Source organism: Balaenoptera borealis, assembly GCF_965194805.1.
Source record: "Balaenoptera borealis genome assembly, chromosome: 16".
In the NCBI taxonomy this organism is placed as follows: Eukaryota; Metazoa; Chordata; class Mammalia; order Artiodactyla; family Balaenopteridae; genus Balaenoptera; species Balaenoptera borealis.
In genome coordinates this window covers 55450500-55462633 of record NC_138872.1, presented here as the reverse complement: position 1 = coordinate 55462633, position 12134 = coordinate 55450500, and the positions used below count along the sequence as shown (strand labels likewise).

General features: G+C 39.2%; 1 protein-coding gene across 23 annotated transcripts in view; it reads right to left on the bottom strand.

Moving 5' to 3' along the window:
* The window catches only part of RBFOX1 (RNA binding fox-1 homolog 1), a 2204510-nt gene that overhangs the window by 1094691 nt on the left and 1097685 nt on the right, over positions 1-12134 (bottom strand). The window lies entirely within an intron of this gene.

Genomic DNA, 12134 nt, shown 5'->3' with positions numbered 1-12134 from the left:
CTCCCTTCCCCCAGCGCTGCTGATAAGCTTTCCTTGGCGTTTCCTCCCAGAAGCCGTTGTACTTTTTTTTCAGTGGTTAAAGCCTTGCGATCTCAATTCTTCTTACACATTATGTAGTAAATAAGGACGCTCTGAAGTTCGAGCCTGCTTTGAGGACGAAAATACATATCGTATCCTGTTGAACTTTAGAGACACCTTCTAAAATGCATCTACCTTGGATAATAGTGGAATCAAAGTAAATTTCCTATTTTTTCCCCAAAAGTCCTCATAGATATATGCTTTTTCTTATTAAATGAAATGAGTTACAGAAGATTGTAGCTACTCCCAGCTTAGCTATTCCCGGTCTAAGCCGTAGCTTTGGTTAGAGACCAAACAATCTATTGGTGGGAGAAGTGAGTCTTGTTTCTTCTTTTTCTTCACATTCAGAACTGCAAGCTACATGCACCAAGATGGCCTTGTTTCTTCAAGCAACTGTTCATTGAATGGGAAGGATCTAAATGTGTTAGAGAATTTCATACAGATATACTGCATTTGATGAACAGTGAAATAAGCATTGGTTTCCTGTGTCAACTTCTTGGATAGTTTATTTTTGTTAAAGGCTTTGTACACAACTGATTAGGATTTTATATATGGGTAAGCATATTTTAAAATGCTAATAAATCTTTCAAATATTTATTTTCACATTTATTACAGCTCCACAACTTGCGGCAATATTTCCAGGGTTTTTTTGGAACCCACCAAGTCCTTACATAACCATCACTGATCTCTGTCACACCAGTAACAAAATGAGGAGGGTTTTTTTTTTCCTTCTTCTATGCATTAGGGTGTTTTTAATATTGCATTCATATAGTGTTTAACTTGCTCCTTGTGGACTTAAGAAAAGTTTATGTGTGTTTTCTCTGCCTGCTTTTCTTGGGGGCAGTGGCATCGAAGGGATGCTAAGATAACATTAAGTAAAATGTTCTTTCACGGTGAGGATGTAGTGCAAAATACACTACACTCCCTGATTAACAGTTAACTTCTAATGTAACCATATATTATCCTCTGGACATGGTTTTCAACAGCATCAGGTAAAAATGGCAAAAGGTTTCTAGACTTTTGCTTAACCAGAACCCTGTGTAGTTGTAAAGATATACCAATATAAAATATTATTATCACAGCAGAAACTAGCAGTCTCAGTGGAGTAATTTGATTCACAAATCAGTTCACAAAAGCAAGGTTATTTGAAGTTAAGGATGGTGGGGGTGATGGGTGGAAAGATAGCAAACCCTAATTACAACCCCACCGTCCCCGTGTTCCCTGGCACATGTGGCCATTTAATCACAGAGTGTGACAGCCTTGGCAGATGTTGCCCAACCTGGTTATTGATATAAATTGCTATTCTCGTGTGTAAGTGCCCCGGTGAAGAGTTAGAACAATATCTGTATTCATCCAAAGGGACTTAAAGGTCCACACTAGCATCTGCGGTGACAAGACAAGATGGTCCAGAGCGGAGGCTGGGGGGAGGGTAAACTGGTATTGTCCCTCTGGAAACTGATTGGTGTCTATTAAAATGGAAAAGGTGCACTCCTCATAACCAAGCAATTCTGCTTCTAATGTCCACCCTGATAAAACGTATGCACAAATATTCATGGATATAATTGTACCACTGCTTGTAATAGCAAAAAAATGATAAATACCCAATGGCATAAAAATATGATATATCCTATGATGGAATACTATGTAGCAGTGAAAAGAACTGACTAAAGCTATGGGGGAATAATCTATAGCTAGACAGACACATACATGTACAGATAGTGATGGCGTATCTGTACATACTACATAGTACAACTATATATATATATATATTTTAGTAAAAATTTTGCTGAGATAAAAATGTATGTTTTAGATGATTCATGCACTAGGATACCATTTATAAAGAAAATTCACAAATGAAATAATATTATAGATATTATTATCTGTAGATACGGAAATATCTATGGAGGTATAGAAGAAGAACCAGAACTGGGGCTGACCTATTACAGCCCCAGGGCCAAATACAGCCACTGCCTGTTTTTGTACAGCCCACTAGCTAAAAATGGTTTTTATATTTTAAAGTTTAGAAAAATTGAGACAAATATTTTAGGAAAGAGGAAAAGTAGGAAATTCAAATTTCAGGGTCGATGAGTGAAGTTTTATTGGAACACAGCTATGGCTGTTTATTTACACACTGATGATTGCTTTTGCTCTCCAACTGCAGAGCTGAGTGATTGTAACAGAGACACAATGGCCTGCAAAGCCTAAAATATTTACTATCGAGCCTCTTACAGAAAGTTTGCTGTGCTGAGCCCTGGCCTAGAAGAATGGCACTAGACGCATAATAGCATTATCTCTGGGGAAAGGGACAGGAGACTCATGTAGATGGCCAAAGTTGAGAGAACTCTAGTTCTCCTTTTAAGAGAACATTTATATATTTTGCTTTTATATTTTTATAAAAGGTAATGTGTGTGTTAATATATGTAAAATTTTTAAGAGATATATATATATAAATGCACACATGCATATATACACACATAATATAAATATAATTTGTTTTCATTGTATGTGTATATATGCGTATGTGTATATACACATATGCATATACTTTTTAAAGTTTATATATGTAAAACCTCTTTAAAACCTTTAAAGATATACATTTATATGTTTATATAAACACAAATACATATATATACAAATACACACACACATATATTTGGCGTGTTTTGACTGTAAAGAGAATGTGTATTCCATTTTTAAAGTGTATGTGTGCACGTGTGTGTATATCTACACACATGTAGATACACAGGTATATAGATACACATACTTGGAAAAAATCATTCAAAATGGCAGTTCTTGGTGGTAGAAATATAGGTGCTTATTATTTTCTTCTTTGCTTTTTCACGTATTTGTCTATTTTCCAAAGAGATATAAATGTAAGAAAATGGTGGACACCCCTAGCCACGTGAGTGGTGACAACTGCCATTGTGCCAACATCATTTTTCTCACCCAGTAACTGCCTTTTCTCTTCAAATGTTGAATGATAAAATATTTTGTAAAAAGACATCAAGGTTTGGCTTATACTCACCTAACATTTCTGGAAAACTCCAGTATCTAATTGCTTCTTCATAGGAAAAAAAATTGCTAAGCCTCAATGCACTAAAGATTTTTATAAAAATCAATCTTATCCTTGAAGTAAAATGTGACACAGATTATCCTTTCTGCTAGAATTTATGGTAATGACCTACTGAGATATGCCTCACAATACAGTAATATTGCTTCTTTACCAGTTTGAAAATATTTTCCCATAGAAAGGCACGAAGCAGGTTCTACCTGAAAAAAAAATAAAATTACATAGCAACCACACTGGTGCTTTGTAGGATTAGAACAGTGGGACCTAATGATTTTCTTCGTCCTGACATCCAATAATCCAATCGCATCAGGAAAGGTGAGCTTAATGAAGCATATTCAGATGGGAGAGCACACGATTTATGGTGGACTTGCTGTGTTTCTATTCCTAAATGGACCCCATTAGCTCAACATTGGTTGCTGGTAAATATGACCACACTTCCTAATAGATAAATCCATGAATCACCTGGGCATATTTTAGAAGGCTGCTCTATAGAATGGTTCACCTTACAACTTTAAACTAGGACTGGCTGAACGACCTTCTTTAATGAAGCTTAGCAGACTTTCTTTGAGCAAGAAACAGACTTACTGCAACTGAACATCCACTCTTTCTCCTAAAATTTGGCATGTACACATAATTTTATCCTTAAGGTGGCGTGTATCAAGCACAGCACTGAATTCTTTAACAGCATTACAACAAGCAAGTATTGTTTTCAATGCTTTCTGTAATTATAAAACCAATGTATGCTTATTGTGGAAAGTTTTAAAAAATTGGAGAAGCACAGGAAAAAGAGGTCACTCATATTTTACCACTCAAAGAGAGCCACATGTGATATTTTGTTGCAAACCTGTCCACCTCAGACATTTTTCACTGCACATGCAACTAAGAAATCATAAGCACACAGTAGACATTGCATCATATAAACTGCCTTATACTAGTTTTGTGCTTTGCAAAGTAACATGAAGATTTCTGCCATAATAAAAAAGAATGATAACATCAATTCTGGTTTGCCACTGTGATGCAGGCTTTCTTTTTACTTTATGTTAAATAACACTAAACTGAACATCTTTGTCCATAACGTCATGAGCTTGTCTTCTGTTCCACATATCAGGGTAAATATCTAGAAGTGAAACTGATGAGTCAAAAAGTGGGCACCATTTTTAGCTTTTTAGACGTAAGGAACCAGGATCCTGGACTTTTATACTAATCCATATTCCCAATAGTGGTATAAAAGAGAACCCATCTCACCCTAGGAACAATTTGCGGCCAACTATTTCCTCTCCCTGGATTGGTTCCCTCTTCCATCCACCTGCCCCAATTGGGCCACCACACTATTGCACACTAAATTAGCATAAAAGAGCTCAAACATTGCAAACAAAGGTGGTAATGGGGGGCAATTCAAATCTGAGCTTATTTAACCTAAGAGGCTAGAGGCTGCTCATTTTGTCTTAATTGCCTTTTACACTGAAGTCAATGTTAAACTACCTAAACAACAGCTTCTGCACAACTGCAAACTGAAAATTCTTTAAGTGCCTCCTCAAAAGCCTTGGCTCTTGTTTGGCCCATGGACAAGAAAAGAGTCTCGTTCTTCTTCACTGGGCTCCAGCTCTGGACTATGGGATGCGATTTAAGGGTGGGCGCTCCTGAAAGCAGCCACCATGTGGGCTCTGGGATGAGTCGCTCCTTGACCTGAAGCGTTCAGAATGAAATCTGGATAATAGTCTGTTCTCCTCCTTCCTTCCCTCCTATCGACAAAGAGAGACTGAATGTACAAATGGAAAACAACCAGGCCATAGACACAAATAGAACTCGGACCCCAAATCTTCAGCATTGAGTCCAGGAAACCAACTCAAATCTACAGCCAACAGCCCAGGAAGCCAGGCTGCTAACTACAGATCCCACCTGTAGGAAGTCATACCACCAGCAATAACAAATCAATTCAGGAAGCCCAACAAAAACCGCTGTAACAATCGGCTCAAAAACAACCTCAACTTGGTAAGTAATGGACACCTCTAATTTTTGTTCCCACTGCCAACTTAGGACCAACCAGAGAAAATAAAATATGCACCCCTCACCAGGCACAGAAAAGGTCCTGCTTCTCCTTGGTCCACCTCTTGCTCCCTCAGGGCAAACCTCCCCCCAGTCAAGCCATCCCTGAAACATTCTCTTTTTTCCCCCATATAGAGCTTTCCCACTCTCTGCCCAACTCTGAGCTTCTGCCAGAACACAAGTGGCAGGATGGAGGCTGACTCCCTTGCTATAGCAAGATTTGTAGACTTTGCTTCTTCTTCTTTGGTTGGTCTTTGCTTATTTCTACAAAGATTGTTTGTTTTCAATACTATTAGGTAAACTTGTTAGGTAAACAAGATGGACAAAGTCCTATTCCTCATGGAGCTTACGTTCTATTGGGAAGACAGGCAACAAACAAGAGAATGAGACATTTTAGTAGCAGATTTTATGTAGGAAATAAACCTTGCAATGAAATGGGGGAGTAAATTGGGCAGATGCCGCAGAAAAGATGCTTGGGTTGCTAGGATTTATTATTAATTTAAAATTATTTATTTATTATATATTATTATGGTTCAGCTTCCTGCTCTTGTTTTATTCAAAAACTCATTGAGGACATGCCATCTGATTTGCACTGTTGGGCTACAAAACCTACCAGCAAAGAACCTCAGAGGGGGATGTATGCTCACTAATAACCGGAACACAAAGCAGACAAGTAGGTAGAACGAGGAATAAGATTCAGGTTAAGAACTCTGAGAGCTAAGAGACAGGAGGGGAATTTTTCTTTCAGATATTACAAGGTGTTCTGGGGCAGAGATTAGGGGAGATAGAGATGGGGCTCAAGACATACTACTCCAAAATATGGCATCTTGGCATTTCAAATATTTTAAACAAAAGGAATTTGAGAAACGGCAGGTGCAGGAAGGATTTCCTCTCTGACCTTTCCCTCACATCCCTTGAAGCAGGTCATGAGCTTTCAGGTGATAAGTCCTTTTCTCCCAAGATGGAGGGATGGGAGAGGAATCCAAATGAACAGGCTTTGCCAAGTTCCTCTGGTTTTCTACCCTTAGCTCATATCCTTTTGTCCTATCATTTTTTCCCCCATGACTGTCCACTCTTTATCAAACCTTATATAAAATGCTCAGGCTTCTTCAAGTCTTCATTTCCTTAGGAAGGCCTCTGGTGTCACATAAAACTTACATTAAATAAATGTGTACGCTTTTCTCTTGTTAACCTATCTTTTGTCAGTCCATTATACAGGGCCCCAGTCGGAGAACCTAAGATGGGCAGAAGGAAAGACTTTTCCTCCCTTACAATGGGGAGGGAGACATATGTTATTTTCGGTATTTCTGTAGGTTACATCAGCAGGGACACGGTAAAGATGGAAAAGGTTTGCTTGGAGATAACCCTACATGATCATGCTGCCTTCTGTAGGATAATTTCCCCTTGAATTGCCTAAACTGGAAATTGGATAAACAGTGTGGAGAACAAAAGGGCATAAAACATTACTGATCACTCTTTGCCTCAAATCCTCTCACCCTACAAAGGAAACAAGGAGATACAACAGAATTACTAATTCCACTGACTTGATTTGGTCTGGTCCCAGGATAGAATGGGGGTAGAAATCTCACATGCTTGAGGGTGTCCTTTAACTTTAGGGTTTAGGGAATGGAAAGGCTGGTCAAATCAGAGTCTTTCCTAGAAAGACTTTTGGAATTGGGGAAGGATGGAGTGGTGAGCTCCAACAGCTGGACTTGGAAGATCGGATAGAGTCTGATAAGTACGAAAGACCACTGTCTTTCCATAGGAAGGTAAAGAAGTAGAGAGAGGTGATCTCCAACAAGAACTGGGAGGAAGGAGGGGGAGACAGATAAGCAGAAACAAGAGTCTGTTTGGCCCAGAGGAAGACAGAGATGGGGAGAGTGGTTGCCTTGGTCACCAAAAGCTTTCTTCCTTAGTTCTATATTCCTTCCCTTCCCCTATGTGCTTCTGATGCAAGCCAACTTCCCACCAAGTCCCGACGACACCCTCCACCCCTGCTAGCATCTCTAGACACAGTTGGGATTGCACAGGACATGGCCAGCCTGCAAAGGAGTCCCCAGATCCCTTCGCTTTGCAGAAAAGCAAAATACCCCAATGCTGAGATGAATACACCTCTTCCCCGGGCCTCATGATCTTTCATGAAGCATAGCCGGCGGGCCAGCCTGTCAGAAATGCAATTTAAACACTGAGTGCTAAAATAAATATGAATTCTCTGACACTAGAGGTTTGGTTAGTTTAATTTTTTTTTTTCCTTTCCAATTGTAAGGATGAAGATGTCTTCCTATCTAAGAATGTCATCAAAAATATAATTGATTGGCATTCTTTTAACATTGTGTACTCGAATGCCCACTGAATTCCATACGTGAATTCTAAAACCTTTGTCAGGCCTGGAGATACAAAGTTCAATAAGTCTATTGAAGAAGGCAGATACAAACAAATGTTATCATATAAAATAATGTATAATTACTGGAATAAGTGACACAGAGTAAAGTGTGCTATGTCTCTGCTTGGTAGAGGAAGCTTCTTGCTCTGCCTAAGGGTGGAAGGCAGATTTCAGATAATTCATTAAGATGGTGATGCTTAGATTGGGTTTTAAAGGATACATAAGAGTTCGTTCAACATAGTCATGGGAGAAAGGCATTTTAACCAGAGGAAACAACTTAGGCAAAGGAACAGAGGTGTGACTCTGTGAGTTGATGGACAGGGTGAATGTCCAGGCTGGAAAAGCAGGAACAGGTCAGATAATGAAAGGCCTGTGTATCATTCTAAGGGGTTTAGACTCCATTCCTCCACAAGGAAAGTAGAACTGTGAGTGTCAGAAAAGCCACTCCATTTGGAGTGTGGGAGTGGACTCCTGGAAGCAGGGAGGTCCATTAAAGACTCTTGTTATATTTCAGGCCAAAAGATGATGAGGGTTTGCACAAATGAAGACATGGCAGTGAGGGTATAATGGAAAGGAAGGATTTAGTAAATATTTTATAAATAGAATTGACAGGACTTGTTGAATGACTGGAAGATATATATGGGTAGGGATGACTTAAAAAAAAGAAACTGAAAGAGGCCAAAAAGTCAAGATCAACTCACAGATCTGTTACAAGTTGTTGATTGAATGGTGCCACCAATGACCAAGTTCAGAAGCAACAGAAAAAGATTTGGGAAAGATAAGAGGCTCATTTTGGCCACACTGAGTTAGGTGTGGCTATGGAACCTCCAAATGAAACTCTCCAAGAGGCAACTGGATAGATAGGTCTAGGACTCCAGAGAAGCTGAGGACCATCTGGAATTCATGAGCACAGAGAGATGTTGCCATAGACATAGACTATCTTGGAAGAGCAGATAGACCCTGATATTTGATGCTTTTAATGTCCAAGGTAACACATAAGGATACAGTTGCTAATCAAACCCTAAAATACGTTTGAATAAAGGTACAGAAGACAGGACTGTGCCATACTTCTGCTTTCCTGTAACAACACAGTCATACACTTAATATCCTTGAGTAGCTTATAACTAGTAAGATGAACTGAGGTGATTAAATCCAAGCACTAACAAACTGTTACTATAACCATCTGGATCAAATGTTACCTTTTTAACACACTCCTTCTTCTACCCAGGAAACACACAATGGGATACGTTCTCTAAAGCAAACAGCCAGCCCTACCTGGATGCGGGAATTGCAGCTATAGATGATGTCTAAAATCAGGTTTTTATATAGGGATATTTAAAATGAATGACAATAGAATAATAAAGTATTCACTAAACAAATGTCTGTTTGCCAGGCACAAAGTAAATGCTTAATGAGTGTTTGCTAATGACAGGGCTTACTGTGGGCCACGTCTGAGTAAGAAACAGAGCTTTCTTTGGGTTACTCTGCTGTCTAAAATTTCACTGGGCACCATCAACACTTTATCACTAGTAAGATGGAAGTCATTCGCCTGCCAGCGGCTGAGTCCACATGAGACACAATCCAGGATTGTGAGGTTCCCATCTGCTACTCCAGATCTTGATGGGCAGTGGAGGGTTCCCTACTCCCACTCAGGGAGCCTGTGGGATAAGAGGGCATTCCGGGAGGCAGGCGTGATTCTTTCCACGGGAAGCTCAAAACTCCAATTCTAAGGAGTCACACTGTAATCTCACTCACAGGTTATGCATTCAACTGAACCGTGGGAAGGTAAGGAAACAAAAGAAAGGAAAACCAACGTGAAGACTGCCAGCATTCCAAGGGCATCCCAGGCAGCACGCATCTGCTGGTGAGGGAGCCTGAAATAGGAGATGTGAATCTGCCTTTTCCTCCTGGTCCGAAGCACTCTCCCCTCAGAGCAGCTGCAGCCCATCTCACCCAGCACCAGTCTCGCTTTTAAAGCTACATCTTTTCTGCAGAGCATGGCCTCTAAAAGCAAACCAACACCTCATCTGTCGCTTAATCAAAGAAGGAAATCCCTTTCAAAGCTGGAGAAAAACTTGGCTGTGTTGATCTCTTTAAGAGGCAATAACATATACACACTACTATATATAAAATAGATAACTAATAAGGACCTGCTGTATAGCACAGGGAACTCTACTCAATGTAATGGCCTATATGGGAAAAGAATCTAAAAAAGAGTGGGTATGTGTACATGTATAACAGATTCATTTTGCTGTACACCTGAAACTAACACAACACTGTAAATCAACTATACTCCAATAAAAACTTAAAAAAAAAAAGAGGCAATAGGTTAGGCTTCAGTTTGAGACCTTTGAAGGGACTGTCCTTAGGGATATTTGACTCTACATCCTGGTCGTATCTTCAGAACTTCACCGGCAGCACATGAGAGGCAAGGATTTTATTGGTTATTAGGACTTGCTGCTTTGGCCACAGATCTTTGGGTATTACTTTCTTTATTTTCCTCTCTACTTTTCTATATTTTACTCCAGAATGTTCTTTTCTCTTTTCTTGCCCCTCTACTTTCCTTTCTATCAGAGTCTCCAATATCTTGTTGACAAAACTCTGTCCCTGACCTTGACACAGTTGATGTCCAAGTTCAGGTTCTGATGCATGCACTGCATGCTCTTTCTATCTGGAGTTCTTGTTGTTCCCAAGGGTGGAAAAAAAAAATAATACTCTAGACCAGTTCCAAATCCTGGGACTTCTGTCCATGAGAAAAGTTAGAGGAAGAGGAGGAGACGACTGGCAAGAAAAGAAAAATCACTCACGTTTAAAAAGTCTTTGCTGAACATTTTAATGTTTTAACAGACACACAAATAAAACTATTTTGTCTTTGCAAATGCAACCCCCCCCCCGAAAGTCATTTAAGGGCTACTGAACAGATGAGAATTTTTGTGGCAAAATAATTTTCCGTTCGAACTGTTGATAAAACAGAAGGTAGTGTACCAATCACCGTTGGAGTGACAATGATGTGTCACTCATGATTTCTAGAACTTGATGCTGTTTTACATGTCCCACTGCAGATGGTCATGTCCTAAACTATAACTGTGCTCTTTACAAAATCATTTCAGGGGTTGCAAACAAATATTAATTTGTACACAACAGGCAGTGTGGTCCAGCAGTGGGACATAAGTTTAAAGTTGTACCATGAGCTGCAATTCTGAACATTGCAATTCTGCCAGTGTATCTGGGTGACTTACTATATGTCCTTATCTCCTGAAAAATTAGAAACCTAAACTATAGACCCTTCATAACTAAGATACAGAAGCCAAATAGCCTTCCAATGTTCCCAACTATCCTTACCCGACCCCCACCATAGTGTGGGAGAGTTGGCTATCTACTTTAGGCAATAAAGAGCTACTTCAAAGAAGTACCCCTTTGCAGAGAAGGGCATTAGATGAAGGTGGTCAAATGATACAAACTTCCAGTTATAAGTAAGTAAGTACTAGGGATATAATGTACATCATGATGACCACAGCTAACACAGCTGTATGATACATAGGAAAGTTGTTAAGAGAGTACATCCTAAGAGTTCTCAAAACAAGAATTTTTTTTCCTTTTTTTCTTTCTTTTTATTGTATCTAGGAGACAAGATGGATGTTATCTAACCTATTGTGGTGATCATTTCACAATATATGTGAATCAAACCATCAGGCTATATGCCTTCAACTTACCCAGTGATGTATGTCAGTTATTTCTCAATAAATTGGAGAAAAATACCTTAGAAAGATAATCAAAAGGATGAAACTCATACTGGAGCCTCTTTGGTGCACGTTAGGCACATTCTTCATCCCTTGATTTCCCATCCCTGAGAGATTCCTCTCATGGAATTGGAACAGGACAGAGGAGAGATAATATATCCAACCATCTCACAACCAGCAACTATCAGCTTGAATTCAGACATGACTAAGTTTGAATTCTGGCTCTGGGAAGTTCTAAGAAATTTGGCGAGTTTATTTAAATCTTCCTGAACACCTATTTCCCCACCTCTAAAATGGGTTTAATACCAACCCATTCAGATGGTTGCTGAGAGGATTATAAAGTTAAATAACATATGTTAAAGTGCCTAGAGAGTAACTGGGATATAGTAGGCATTTCTAAATGTTTGAAAAATAAGCCAATGATGTTATGATGCTCTCAAGAAGATTCTAACCACTGATGGGTTTGAATATTTTTAATCCTTTTTTGGCTGAGCTAAGGATTTCCTAGAAAGTTTAAAGGACACACACACACACACACACACACACACACACACACATATACTCTTGCACCCACAAATATATATATTTCAAGTCTTATTGATATAACAAGGACTCAATTCTAACTTCAGTCTAAATCTGGAATCAGCAAACTTTTTTCCATAAGGACCCAGATAGTAAATATTTTCTGCTTTGTGGGCCGTAAGGTTTCTGTTGCAACTACTCAGCTCTATTCCTTTTAGCACAAAAGTAACCACAGACAATATGGAAACAACTGAGCATGGCTGTATTCCAATACTGTCATTTAAGGACATATATA